The sequence below is a fragment of the Odontesthes bonariensis genome, chromosome 2 (genome assembly GCF_027942865.1).
Source record: "Odontesthes bonariensis isolate fOdoBon6 chromosome 2, fOdoBon6.hap1, whole genome shotgun sequence".
Classification (NCBI taxonomy): Eukaryota; Metazoa; Chordata; class Actinopteri; order Atheriniformes; family Atherinopsidae; genus Odontesthes; species Odontesthes bonariensis.
In genome coordinates this window covers 38,939,232-38,954,526 of record NC_134507.1, presented here as the reverse complement: position 1 = coordinate 38,954,526, position 15,295 = coordinate 38,939,232, and the positions used below count along the sequence as shown (strand labels likewise).

The 15,295-nt window shown below is 46.6% G+C and overlaps 1 non-coding gene across 1 annotated transcript; it reads right to left on the bottom strand.

The window, feature by feature from the left end:
- Positions 1–9,255: 9,255 nt before the first annotated feature.
- On the bottom strand, positions 9,256–9,419 carry LOC142365859 (U1 spliceosomal RNA). The gene has a single exon (XR_012766667.1). It is a non-coding gene; the product is annotated as a U1 spliceosomal RNA (small nuclear RNA).
- Between the last annotated feature and the right edge of the window lie 5,876 nt (positions 9,420–15,295).

The following is a 15,295-nucleotide window of genomic DNA, read 5'->3' as shown; positions in this document are numbered from 1 at the left end:
GTGTAGACACCACGATAAGGCAACGCACATGACCGAGTGGTGCATGATAGCTAGCTAAAGTAAAAGAAGTGTACACCAGCGCGCCGATTGTTGCTGATTATTTTGATAGCAGGACAAAGTAGTGAATGTTGCTTGGTTAGCGCCTCAGACTACCAGGGACGTCTGAGGTTCCACCAGGTTAACCATCGAGGGATCAACGCGCCCTGGATAGCGCCACTGGCGACCAGGATAAAGTCAGTGGTTCCTCCGGGCACCGAGGGATCAACGCGCCCCGGATAGCACCACTGGCGACCAGGATAAAGTCAGTGGTTCCTCCGGGCACCGAGGGATCAACGCGCCCCGGATAGCACCACTGGCGACCAGGATAAAGTCAGTGGTTCCTCCGGGCACCGAGGGAGGCTCGCGCTTCGTGTCTCCACGTTTGCATGGGAGACGTGTGACACCACAGACAACCCACCGCAGCTCGCTGGGGTCGTGCGTAAAGGCAGACTTTGACGGGAACAAACTTGAGAGAATTAACAGGCTTGCAACGTTTGTTGTTTTCATAGCCGGCTTTTTGTTTCTTTTATTTGGTGCACCGGTGCAGTTTTGTATGAGTGTTGTGACTAGAAGGATGACGTAAGCCTCACGCTCTACTTTCGGGAGTGTGGGTAACATTTGTTTTTATACTGTGGGGCTACTGTCTGCAATAGTAGCCTAGTCTAAGGGAAGTATTGGCCAACTGTTTTTGTTTTGTCTTTGATTAAGGGGGAGAGGTTTTTTGTCAATGTTTATGTTGAGTTACAGGGACAACGTTGTGCTGGGTTAGAGGAGGAGGAGCCTACTCTTCCATGCTCTTTTGAAGTTGAAGGGGCTGGTACTTAAATTTAGGTACTGAAAGGCTTATAATTATGCAGAGTGTGGCCACGGTTTAGAGGTGTGGTCGGTAAAAGCAGTGAATATAGTGACATATAGTTTGAAGTGTACTATTGAGTACCTTTGATTTATTGTTTTTTCATTTTGTGAGCTTATACGGGGGCAACATAGTAGTTGAGAGTGGGAGATTACCCATTTGTGCATTTTTTGTTTGAACTATTACATAAATGGTGCTTAAATAAATATTTTCTTTTGGAAATTCATTGTATAACTTGTCAGACTCCACTCACTTTAGGGTAACTGCATTACCAGGTACACATACTTACTATAGCTCAGCACGAACCCACTTTTGTCCACTTATTTATCTGAACGGTAATAGGAAGGGCTACATAAAATGGCGACGAGGATGGGATTTGTTTAGCAGTGGATGTATTATTTATGTTTATGTTTAAGTGAGTGGAGTAGTCTAAGTTTAACATAATAACTTATCAGTAGACATGTCAGTGTTAATTAATTGGTGTAAGCGTGAGGGGCTAGACCTCAAACATGCCTTAGTTGTCGGCCAAGTTCCAGCTGATGTCAGCATTAACACATTAGAAGAAACACTCAATTCCCTTAAACGTCTTGGTCGAGTTAAAGTGAAGGGAAGGATGTTCGATCCTCAAAGTAATGGATTGATGGTGCTTTGTTCTTGCAGTCAGGTAGTGAATATAAAAGCAATTCCTCTTGATGTGATACCTAGTACGGGAGGGGAGCCCTGGACACTCAGTGTGCCCGAGTCAGAAGAAGAAGAAAGGGTGACCTCAGCACCTGTGCTTCAAACTGAGCCCTCAACTCTCACCACAGAGCAGTTCTTAAAGTCCATAGGGGACATCCTAGAGAAAACCCAGCGAGCAGGAGCACCAGAGAACACTGCTTTCCGGAGGCTACGAGCTTTTTCTGGAAACGTCCCAAAATAATAGACACATGGTTGATGCAGGCCCACTTGATGGTAGACGAATGTGAGTGCTCTACTGGGGAAAAACGCAAGCGCATCATTGAGAGCTTAAAAGGCCCTGCATTAGAGATCGCACAAGCAGTTAGGTCTAGTGACCCCAACGCCACACCCAAGGATTATCTCGAGGCCTTAGAGCGTGCCTTTGGGTCTTCTGTATCAGGAGAAGACTTGTATTATGCATTCAGATTGCTGCGCCAAAATCAAGGAGAGAGGTTGTCGGATTTCTTGCGTCGCATTGAACATGCATTAACTAAGGTCGTTCTTAGGGGTGGGGTGACAGCTACCCAAAGAGACAGGTGCGTATTGAACAACTTCTACGGGGCGCGATTGAGTCAGACCTTGTGTTAGTACAACTACGTCTCCGTGAACGCAAAGTCAACCCCCCTTCATTCTTACAACTTCTAACTGAGATACGTGAAGAGGAAGACCAGCAGTCAGTGAGACAGAAGTCAACAACACTGAATGCTAAAGCTACCGTACGGCAAGTTAAAACAACTGAGGATGAGCCGCTGAGTTCCACTGATGCAGCTAAGCTACGGGCGGAATTGGACAAGCTCAGAGTGGTAGTTGCTAAATTGACAGCCAATGAAGCACGACACACAGCACCTAGCAGGGAGACTGAGACTACCGTAGCCCCACACAGTCATCCTATGGACAACGACAGTGAGGTCAGGGCCCTACAGAGACAGGTAGCTGACCTTCAGCAACAACTGCAGATTATGACTGTGAACCACCGCAGTGTGCCTTACAGTACATCCCCAGCATGGAAGCCTCAGGGTGGGGGTGACACTTATCCCAAACCAGTGTCTGCTAACAGCAGGATGGCTCAGCCTTCTAGTAGATTAGGGGAGTATTTCTGCTATCATTGTGGGCAGGATGGACATATAGCCACTCGGTGCACTGCTGAAGAAGATTCGGGTAAAGTCATCACTCGACTAATTCGTAGCTTGCGTAAACAAAAAGGGGAAGACTCCTCTCAGAACAACCCTGACTCAGCTGATACAAATTGCCCGGTGAAGAAAAGCCAAGTGGAAACCCCAGTAGCCTCCCTCCTTCCTGACGGGTTAGTGGGAAAACCGTCTCTGAGCCCTGTGAAGATCGATGGATAGCGGGTCTACTGTTACCATTATTTTCGAGAAGAGGTACCGTGAGCATTTGTCTCATCTCACCATCCAGCCTATTTCAAGGTTATGCATCTGGGGCCTAAGTGACAGTAGCTACCCTTACCTGGGTTACGTGGCAGTCTCCATGCAGATCCAAGATGGTGAAGGCCGTTTCCTTACCCAGACAGTCCTGGCGTTGGTATGCCCTGACCCCCAAGGACCAGACCAAGTTTCAGTGATTATAGGTACTAATGCAAGGGCATTTCACCATGAACTGGTGACAAATAGCAGAGCAGCGGGACACCACTCTGCGATGGCCTGGAGAGTGACTGCTGGTCTCCCGACACCAAACCCTGAAACACTGAAGAGTCTTACTTCAGATCATGTGGGGCAGGTTAAGTGGGTGGGCCCAGGGCCACTTACTTTGACGCCAGGGGAATCCTGTGTAGCTGTCGGCAAAGCTACCCTTGACGGGGCAGGGAATCCTGGGATACTGGTTGTGGATAGCTCAAGTGCCTTACCACAAGGGGTGGCCTTGCCTCCCTGTGTGTTGTTACCAGCTGACCTGAATAAAGACCGTTGTAAAGTTCTCCTAAAGAATGTCTCCCTGAAAACAAAATCCATCCCCAAAGGGACGGTCATAGCGCAGATCCATAGAGCCGACGTGGTGACTGGTCTTGCACAGGCCCCATCCGTCCAGGATGACATTGATCCAGCTTTGTTTGATTTCGGAGACTCCCTGTTACCTCAGAAGTGGCGGGACAGACTAGCTCAGAAGTTAGCAGAAAGGACTAAAGTGTTCTCTGTGGAGGAATGGGATGTAGGATTGGCTAAAGATGTGGAGCACCGCATTAGGCTTTCAGACTCCCGACCTTTTAGAGAACGATCCAGACACATTGCTCCTGGAGATATTGATGATGTACGGCGACATCTACAGGAGTTGTTGGCCGCCGGAATAATCAAGGAATCACGCAGCCCGTACGCATCGCCCATTGTCGTAGCAAGGAAAAAGAGTGGCAAAATTTGCATGTGTATCGATTACAGAACCCTAAACACACACACTATCCCAGATCAGTACACAGTACCTAGGATAGATGATGCCCTTGACTGTCTATCTGGGAGCAAGTGGTTTTCTGTTTTGGATTTAAGAAGCGGTTATTACCAAATTCCTATGTGTGACGAGGACATGGAGAAGACCGCTTTTATCTGTCCACTGGGTTTCGATCAATTCAAACGAATGCCACAGGGCATCATGAGCGCTCCTGCGACGTTCCAACGTTTGATGGAGAAAGCAGTGGGAGATATACACTTGTTGCGGTGCTTAGTGTACCTGGATGACATAATTGTGTTCAGCCACACAATCGAAGAGCACGAAGAGCGGTTGCTTAAAGTCTTGGACCGCCTGGAGGAATTTGGGCTGAAAGTATCCATTGACAAGTGTCAGTTCTTTCGAACTTGTGTTAAGTATGTAGGGCACATTGTATCTGAAGATGGGGTCTCCACAGACGCAGACAAGATTAAGGCGGTGGCCCAGTGGCCACAACCCACAAACCTGAAGTCATTGCAGTCATTTGTAGGGTTTTGTGGTTATTACAGACGATTTATCGCCAACTACTCTGCAATTGTGCGCCCCCTGACTGACCTAACAAGAGGTTATGAGCCCCCCAGACGGGGATGACCAAAACAAAACGAACAGGGAAAACACTACTTGAGCAAGGCTGAGCCATTTGGGGAACGATGGACTCCCGCCTGTACCGAGTCATTCCAAAAAATTAAGACTTGCTTGATTCAGGCCCCAGTGTTAGCATTCGCTGATCCAACCCACCCTTACATACTGCATGTGGATGCCAGTTTCGATGGCCTGGGAGCTGTGCTCAACCAAGAATACCCAGACGGCCTGCGACCGGTAGCATTTGCAAGCAGAAAGCTCAGTGTTTCAGAACGCAACTACCCAGTTCATCAACTTGAATTTCTAGCCCTAAAATGGGCCGTAGTGGATAAATTTCATGACTACCTTTATGGCCTTCGCTTTACTGTACGCACAGACAATAATCCATTAACCTACGTCCTGACTAGTGCTAAGCTGAATTCCTGTGGCCATAGGTGGTTGGCGCCCTTGTCTGTGTATGATTTCTGCATAAAATACAGACCAGGGCGCAAAAATGTAGACGCTGACCTTTTGTCCCGAAATGTAGTTGAGCAGGTCGGGTGTATTACCCCTGCTGGGGTCAAAGCCATCTGTGAGCCCATTCACACCCCTGTGCTCAGTGACCCTGCAATCAGATGCATTGATCAGTTGGGTGCCCCACCCCAGTGCGTCCCGCAGGCGTACTTTCACTCCATACAAGTCAGCGAAGGGAATTTGGAGCCTTTTAGTTTAGGTGAGCTGCGTGTGGCACAGGATGCCGATAACACCATTAGTAAAATGAAACAAGCCCTACTAGCTGGTAGACCAATTGCCTCCCCACGAGATTCCCCAGAACTCAGTGCCCTACAAAGGGAGTGGCCACGTCTTATTATCAAGAAGGGAAATGCTATATCGAAACACTGTCAGGAAATTAGGGAAACAGATTTCCCAGTTCGTGCTACCCAAGCAGTTGAGAGTCCCTGCCCTACAGTCACTACATGATGAGGGAGGGCACTTGGGCATTGAACGTGTCATTGAACTGATGAGGGAGAGATTCTTCTGGCCCAAGATGGCAAATGACATAGCCAACTACATAAAGAACTGTGGCAGATGTGTAGTTAGGAAGACTCTCCCTGGACGTGCCGCTCCATTAAACCAGCTTACCAGTAGTGGACCACTCGAGCTGGTTTGCATGGACTTTTTATCAATAGAGCCAGATTCCCGCGGAGTCACGAATGTTTTAGTAGTGACAGACCACTTCACAAGATACGCCCAAGCCTATCCCACTCGGGATCAGAAGGCCCCTACGGTTGCAAAAGTACTGGTTGAGAAGTTTTTTTGTCAACTGTGGATTGCCTGCTCGGCTCCATTCCGATCAGGGGAGGGATTTTGAAAGCCGACTAATCAAAGAGATGCTCAAAGTGTTGGGTATACGGAAGTCTAGAACGACCCCTTACCATCCTCAGAGAGACCCTCAGCCTAAGAGGTTTAACCGTACTTTGCTCTCCATGTTGGGTACTCTAGATTCTGGAAAGAAACAAAGGGGGAGTCAGCAAATATCCACTCTTGTTAATGCGTACAATTGCACACAAAATGATGCCACTGGTTACTCCCCCTATTTCTTAATGTTTGGGAGGGAGGCCCGCCTTCCCATAGATGTGTGTTTTCGGGCAGTGTTTGACAGTGAGGAGGCAGTCACTCACCAGAAGTATGTTGACAACTTGAGAGGTGACCTCAAGAACGCATACCAGTTGGCCATGGAAGCCTCTACTAAAAACCATCAAAAGAACAAACGGGCTTATGACCGAAATGTACGCCAACAGGCTCTTGAAAAGGGGGACAGAGTACTTGTGCGGGCATTAGGGGGAACTGGTTAACAGAAGCTGAAAGACAAATGGAGTTCACTGCCCTATGTAGTTCTTGAAAAGTTGCCGAACTTACCTGTTTATCGGGTACAACCTGAAATGGGAGCAGGGGTAGTGAAAACCTTACACAGGGATCATTTATTACCAATTGGCGAGGTGGTAAGATTGCCCTATTCCAAGAATAATGACAAAGAGGAGCCAGAGCCACACACAAAGGGGGTGGCTACACGGCACAAACACCGGGGAACACGAAACAGTCACCATACCCAACATACTGATCATGAATCCAGTTCCTCTGATGAGGATAGGGACTATTATTCTCCTAGAGTCACTGTAAGTTTAGATCCTGATATCCCACCATCCATGGAAGTGGCTGCAAGTATGGAGAATAGAGGTCAAGATGTGTTGGAAGCAATTTCCCCACCGTCAGCACAGCTTACTGCAGAGAGTGGTGGGGCTGATAATAGCGGCGAAGAGAATCCTCCTATCATAGAGACAGATGCAGGGTTGGCATTAGATAATGGTGATGTGGATATGCAACCAGCTCACGTAGAACCAACAGAAGGTTCTGCAGTGTCATTGTGTCTATTGACTGTGAAGGTATAGGACAGTATGCCCCTAGAGGGAGGCGACAGCCAAAGCCAGTGCTGCGGTTCACCTATGATGAATTGGGGAAACCTTCAGATTGCCCGGTAGTTATTCAACACAAGGGCATACGGGTATCAGTCAGCAAAGACAGGGTCAGCCCCAATACTGCATGTTTGATGATTCGTATCGTTCCCATGGTCTGATGGGGACATACAGACCATTTGAAGGGGGAGGGTGTAACCCGGAGGTATCCCCGAGTCACATGATTTCAGTTCAGTATGTCAATTTATTCTCAGTAATAAATAAATAGTTACACTTATGATAAATAGTTTATTTTTATGTTTTTTTTGTTTATTTGTACTTGTAAAAACATGGCAAAAACACACCATATGGGATATAAAGTGAAATATTGAATTTGAACATAACTGTGAAATATATGCGAGTTCAGGTGGGTATCACGGGAATTGGGGAAAAAGAGAGGGAGAGAACGGGAGGAAGACGCTCCAGGCAGGTTTGCTAGGAGAAGTGTTTGAGAGTTACACGATTAGTTTCCTCTGTTAAGTCGTCATTTATCATTTATTGTGACACTTTGTTTTTTTATGGCGCAAGCTCAATCCGGGTTTTTGAATTTGATTTATAACATTGTTTTTACTATTGGTGAAGTACTACGAGTGTAGACACCACGATAAGGCAACGCACATGACCGAGTGGTGCATGATAGCTAGCTAAAGTAAAAGAAGTGTACACCAGCGCGCCGATTGTTGCTGATTATTTTGATAGCAGGACAAAGTAGTGAATGTTGCTTGGTTAGCGCCTCAGACTACCAGGGACGTCTGAGGTTCCACCAGGTTAACCATCGAGGGATCAACGCGCCCTGGATAGCGCCACTGGCGACCAGGATAAAGTCAGTGGTTCCTCCGGGCACCGAGGGATCAACGCGCCCTGGATTGCGCCACTGGCGACCAGGATAAAGTCAGTGGTTCCTCCGGGCACCGAGGGATCAACGCGCCCCGGATAGCACCACTGGCGACCAGGATAAAGTCAGTGGTTCCTCCGGGCACCAAGGGAGGCTCGCGCTTCGTGTCTCCACGTTTGCATGGGAGACGTGTGACACCACAGACAACCCACTGCAGCTCGCTGGGGTCGTGAGTAAAGACAGACTTTGACGGGAACAAACTTGAGAGAATTAACAGGCCTGCAACGTTTGTTGTTTTCATAGCCGGCTTTTTGTTTCTTTTATTTGGTGCACCGGTGCAGTTTTGTATGAGTGTTGTGACTAGAAGGGTGACGTAAGCCTCACGCTCTACTTTCGGGAGTGTGGGTAACATTTGGTTTTATACTGTGGGGCTACTGTCTGCAATAGTAGCCTAGTCTAAGGGAAGTATTGGCCAACTGTTTTTGTTTTGTCTTTGATTAAGGGGGAGAGGTTTTTTGTCAATGTTTATGTTGAGTTACAGGGACAACGTTGTGCTGGGTTAGAAGAGGAGGAGCCTACTCTTCCATGCTCTTTTGAAGTTGAAGGGGCTGGTACTTAAATTTAGGTACTTGAAGGGCTTATAATTATGCAGAGTGTGGCCACGGTTTAGAGGTGTGGTCGGTAAAAGCAGTGAATATAGTGACATATAGTTTGAAGTGTAGTATTGAGTACCTTTGATTTATTGTTTTTTCATTTTGTGAGCTTATACGGGGCAACATAGTAGTTGAGAGTGGGAGATTACCCATTTGTGGATTTTTTGTTTGAACAATTACATAGTTTTATTTTTTCTATTGAACATATAAATGGTGCTTAAATAAATATTTTCTTTTGGAAATTCATTGTATAACTTGTCAGACTCCACTCACTTTAGGGTAACTGCATTACCAGGTACACATACTTACTATAGCTCAGCACGAACCCACTTTTGTCCACTTATTTGTCTGAACGGTAATAGGAAGGGCTACACTTAGTTGAAGCAAACCCTCACGGCTTAATATCTCCAGTGTAGAAATGCTGCCGTTGTTGCCATCACTAAGGCAACGCCCACCTTCCTGGGGTGACTGCACTGTATGACATCACCTGACAACTGCGCAGCTGCATATCAGCTGTGCAGACCTGCCGCAGCATTCAGCAAACCTTGCAAAACATGGGTTTTAAAGATAGAAAGGCGTTATTGAAGCAGCAACGCCAGGACAAAAACCAAGGTAGAGTTGCCCAGGGATATTCACTTTAAACAGTCAAATCAGGGGAGAGCGCGAACGCAGTCCCCCACTACCAGAAATTATGCAGTCGAGATTCCCACATTTGGGGAATTCGCAAGGGTCAGTACAGCCGGTATGCAATGGCTGAGCCTCGTCCTGGGTGAACCACCTTCTTGATCATGGTATCTCCCCTGCCAGGTAAGTATGAGTTGGAACTGTCAGAGGCTGACACCTCTTTTCCAGGTGCCTCACTCGGCCGGACACATGCCAACTAACAAGTAAGCCCAATCAGACTCTAAAACCTGCTCCTCTATTACCAATTCCAGCAGTCAATCAACCTTTTGAGCATGTGATCGTGGACTGTTTGGGCCCCCTCCCTCGCTCGAAATCCGGTACTATCTATCTTCTCACTGTAATGTGCCAAGCCACTTGCTATCCAGCAGCATACCCGTTGCGTACCATCACTGCTAGGTCGGTGGTGAGAGCGTTGTCACAATTCATCTCTATATTTGGCATTCCAAAAATCATTCAAAGTGACCAGGGTTTGAATTTCTCCTCACACCTTTTCTCTCAAGTGTTGAAGCAGCTTAACATCAAACATAACAAAGCATCTGCGTATCATGCACAAAGTCACGGAGCATTAGAACGTTTCCATCAAACGTTGAAGTCGTTGCTACGTTCTTATTGCATTCAAATGGAAGGTGACTGGGAGGAGGGTTTGCCCTGGTTAATGCTTGCGGCTAGGGAAGTAGTTCAAGAGAGTACAAGGTTTAGTCCAAATGACTTGGTGTTCGGCCATACTGTACGAGGTCCGTTAGCCATTTTGAGGGACCAGTGGATGGGGGAGGACCCTCCCCAGAACCTGTTAGACTATGTGAATGGTTTTCGGCGTAGACTTTATGCAGCTGGCGAACTGGCCAGGGAGAAAATGGAGCATGTGCAGGGAAAAATGAAAAAGCTCTATGATAGACGTACGGAACGGTGGGTTTTCAGTCCTGGTGATCGAGTACTGGCGCTGTTGCCCATCATACGCTCGCCATTTCAAGCCAAATTTAATGGCCCACACACAGTTTTAAGGAAGCTTTCTGATTTAAATTATTTGATTTCGACTCCAGAGTGCAGGAAAACCACCCAATTGTGTCATGTGAACCTGTTAAAACCATATTATGAGCGTGCGTCAAAATCACCTGGGTATGGTGCACAGGTTATCGCGGTGAATTTTCATCCAGCATGTTTAGCAACTAGAGCATCAGCGGTCACTACACCTTTGTTGGTGAGTGAGGTGGAGGCGGATGGGTTACCAGCTGTTGATCAAGCATTAACACATGGGCGGCTGAAAAACTCTGAGGCTCTCTGTAACCTTGAGGCATTGTTGCAACATCTCCCAGAGTTAGAAAGGGCAGAGTTGGCAGAGTTGATTAGGTCTTTTCCATGTTTGTTTGGTGATACGCCTACTCAGACCCTCCTTATTGAACACGATATTGAGGTGGGAGATGTTCAGCCTATTCGTCAACGTTTTTTTCGTCTCAATGCTGAAAAACGCAGGTATCTGGATGCTGAAATTAAGTATATGTTGGAGAATGGAATAGCTGAGCCATCCTCCTCAAGCTGGGCATCGCCTTGCATCACGGTACCCAAAGCAGACGGCACACCAAGGTTTTGCACTGACTTCAGGAAAGTTAATGCTGTCACCAGACCTGACTCGTTCCCACTTCCTAGTATGGAAGATTGTGTAGATGAGGTTGGTCATGCTAAGTTTGTAAGTAAGTTTGATATATTGAAAGGGTACTGACAGGTCCCTTTAACTCAGCGGACCCATGAAATTTCTGCATTTGTGACACCGCACAGTTTGTTTTCTTACAAGGTTATGCCTTTTGGCTTGAGAAATGCGCCAGCGACATTTCAACGCCTTATGACTTGTGTTCTGGGGGACCTGGAGGGTTGCGCTGTCTATTTGGATGACGTGGTGGTGTTTTCTGACTCTTGGCGTCAGCATGTCGAGCGCATCAGGGCGCTGTTCGGTCGCTTGGCTGAGGCCTGTCTCACCGTGAACCTCTCAAAATTTGAGTTTGCCAAGGCGACAGTGACTTATCTTGGCCGAGTTGTGGGTCAGGGGTGCGTCCGTCCTGTGGCTGCTAAAGTGAGCCCGGTTGAAAATTATTCGGTACCAACCACGAAAAAGGAACTGTTGCAGTTCCTTGCATTAGTGGGTTACTACAGGTGTTTTTGTCGCAATTTTTCCACTGTTGCATCGCCACTCACTAACCTTTTGAAGGCAAAGGCAGTGTATATATGGACCCCTGAATGTCAACAGGCTTTTGAGAACATTAAAGCCTTGTTATGTACAGCTCCTGTTCTTGAGGCACCACGGTTTGACCGCCCTTTTTCACTGCAGGTAGATGCGAGTCACGTGGGTGCAGGTGCTGTTCTATTGCAAGCTGATGATCTGGGTGTTGATAAGCCAGTGAATTTTTTTTTTCCAAAAAGTTTAACTCCTACCAACTAAATTATTCAATCATCGAAAAGGAGGCACTAGCTTTGATATGGGCTTTGAAACATTTTGACGTGTATGTAGTTTCAGGCACTACACCGGTGGTGGTCTACACGGATCACAATCCACTAACCTTTTTGAACTCCTTGCAGTGTCCAAACCAGAGACTGATACGATGGTCTCTGATGTTGCAGTCTTATGGGTTGGACATCCGATATATAAAAGGATCAGAGAATGTGGTGGCGGATGCCCTCTCTCGGGCCCATTAGAAGTATGGGTTGGCGAGGGACCTGGTGTGTTAGGACAACTTTGATCGGTTGATGTCCCCTTCCAGTTCCGCTTGCGGTGTCTGTTCCTGCCTCCTGTCTTTCTCCTCTTAAATGCTCACAGAAATCCTAGGCAAATCTCTGTTGCTGAGGAGCAAGAGTTTGGTGTGCTGGGGGCAGATGGCAGTGGTTGGACTTTAAACTCCTAATGGGGCAAGTGTTTTTTTTCTGATTTGTTTTTTTTGATAACTTTTCATTGAGCATTTAATAGTGCTGGTTGTGTGTTGTACCTACTAGGTTTTAAACATATTTCGGTTCCCTATATTGAACCTCTTTTTAGGGGGAGGGTGTCACAGCCCCTGGGGCTTGTGCTGGGCATGTCTCTCTCCTCCCTCTTTCTTTGGCTGTGTTCAAAACCGCCTACTACATACTTGAAAACGGCATACTCATCGATCTGACAGTATGCAGAGCGTTTACACACAGTGCACTTCACTCCTGCCCGAGCCGAAATCAGCTGGCCTGAAAAGCTGATTTCGCTTAAGCTATAAACTCTGTAAATATATAACTTTAGCAACATTTGAAACATTTTCAGGCGAGAAAGTAGTCATTTAGACCCCCAAGGTGTTGAAAATCTGACAAGATACCGGCTATTTATAATTTTGTTCTCACGAATTCGGCGCTACTAAAGCTAGCCGCAGTGAGCAACGCACTTCCGGTTATGCCGTTTTGACTGCTCTCGTCCCGTTGACGGAATTTGACAGTTCAAATGGCGATGGGCGACGTCAAATTACGTTGCATCTTGGGTATTTTGAGTGTGACGAGTAACCTCATGATGAATACTCAACATTTCGGCGAATCTAGTATGTATCTAGTGTACATCCGGGAACTTAAAAAAGTATGACTAGTAGGAATAGTAGGAGAAGTCGGTGGTTTCGAACACAGCCTTTGTCTCCTCCCTCAGACTAGGAAGCTGGTTGGAGTGTGCAGCAGTGATTGCGGCAGCTCGTACACCTGGCCGTCTGTGGGAGTGGTTTTAAGCCGCCTTATTTTGTTAATTCTTCCCTTTTGGTTCCTGGCTGGGTTTGTGAGAAAAGCATTGTGTTTTGGGATTGTTTGCTTTATCCTTTTGATATGTTTCGCACCATACAACGCCGCACATTTATGCTCCATAACACCACTACACTACTGATGACTGATTGCCACATCCCATTGTTTTACTTTTGTTGAATTCGTAGCTTAAGTCTGAATTGTTTAAATAAATTTGATTTCCTTATAACTTACATACCGTGTGCTTCCTCCTTTTTGATACGGCTTTTGAGCCAGGTCGTGTCATTAGTAAAAGCAAAGGTAAAATCACAGCTTTGATGATTAAAACCTTTCCTTCAATGGTCAGTCCTCTAAGTCCCCAGTATCCTAGTCTTTGCTTGACTTTCCCTACCACGTCTGGCCAGTTTGATGACCCTCCCCCTTCCCTGTCAAATTTAATCCCCAGTATTTTCTGTTTTGTCTGGGTTATAGTCACGGGGAGTCCTGTTGTCTCGGTCGCTGTCCATGGCCCATAAAATTAGGCTTGGGTCTTGTCTCTGTTTAGTTTTGCCCAGTGTTCAAACTATGCCGAGATTTTCGGGGGGTCAAAAGTGTAATCGGTCTCCAATTCTTCAAGTCAGTCTTGTCTTTTTTTTGTGAAGATAAAATTGGTCAACAGCTTGTTTAATTTCTTCCATTGTATCAACTATGCACCCGTTCTCTTTTGTTAGCTTTGAAATGGCCCCCCCTTTATTTACAATTTTCTTTGTAGAGCTGTAGTCGCTTCTGCAGTCCCATCATGCGTCTGTTTTCCCTATTCTTTTTTCTCCTACCTGCCTGTCTAAAGAAAGTCTGGGTCTTTTCCTTCACCATTTCCCACCAGTGTGCACGTGTATCGTAAAAGTCTTGAAGGGTCCGCCACTCGTGGTACTGCTCACGATACTGACTAACTATTTCATCCCCCTCCAAAAGGGAGCAGTTTAGTCTCCACAGACCACTTCCGGAAGTCACACCCGAAGATAGTGATAGGGTGCAGGAAAGAATAAGGTGATCAGAAAAGAAAACGGGGGTCAATCTAGCATCGGTTGGTGGGCAGTCCCGTGTAAAAAGGTAATCCATACGAGAGGCTCTGGTGCCATCACCACTGAACCAGGTGAAGCCCTCCTCTCTGGGATGCATGGTCCTAAAACAGTCCTGAAGTTTAAAATCCTTGCATATGCCCTGTAATAAAACTGATGTTTTGTCAACTTTAAAAAATTCCCCTGCTCTTTTTCTGTCACTCCTACTTAAAATACAGTTAAAATCACCCCCTAAAACTAGTGGTGCCCTACCTAGCATGTGGGACTGCAGGTCTTCTAAAAGGTCATACCGGTCATTTTTTTTCGTTAAAGCCATAAATATTTAAGAGGTTAAAATCTTGTCCCATAAAAGTCAAATGTGCTAAAAGTGCCCGTCCATCTCTCACCACAGTGCTGCCCTTCACCAGAACCTGAGGGTTTTTGATTAAAATGGCCACTCCATAATTTTTTCTCTTCCTGGACATTTTGGGATCATTATTTGTATTTCTCAATTGTGGGAAAATCGCAGCGATTTAGAAACATTGCAGTCCAGTTCGCGCGTAACATAAACAGCATGCATTATGGGAAATGTAGCTTTTGGTCCCTGCACATATTTGACTTTATTTTGATTTTATTTTTAGACAATCAGACCTTTTAAGCTCTCGCGGGCCACATAAAATGACGAGGCGTGCCACATTTGGCCCGCGGGCCTTGAGTTTGACACATAAGCTATAGGAGAATCAGAGGACAATTCTGATGCAAGCCTCTTTGTTTGCTGGACATCTGGGAGGGAGGCATCCTCGCTATCATCCTGTGATTGGACTTCTTCACATTCTGAACTAGCTCCGCCTTCTGCCTGCACCACCTCCTCCTCCCCAGAGCTCTCCATTGGTGGGGGTGTAACAGGCCTCTCCCCCTCCTCTGCCTCACCTGACTGCTGTCCACCATTCAGGGGTTTTGGCGGGAAGTTTGAATTTTCCAGCCCAGCTGTTTCAAGTAGCTCGTTAACTGCCTCGGTCTGCCCTCCATTTCCTTCTCTCGTTTTTTTGGATTTCAATTTGTTGGCAAAAGATTTTGGGCAATCTCTGAAGAGGTGGTTTGATTCTCCACAGAGATTGCACTTTCTGCCATTCGTACACTCTTCGAAGGTGTGACCGATTCCTCTACATTTGCCACAGAACACCTTCGTGCAGGCCTCCACCAGGTGCCCGTGCTCCCCACACTTGCGGCAGAGTTTGGGC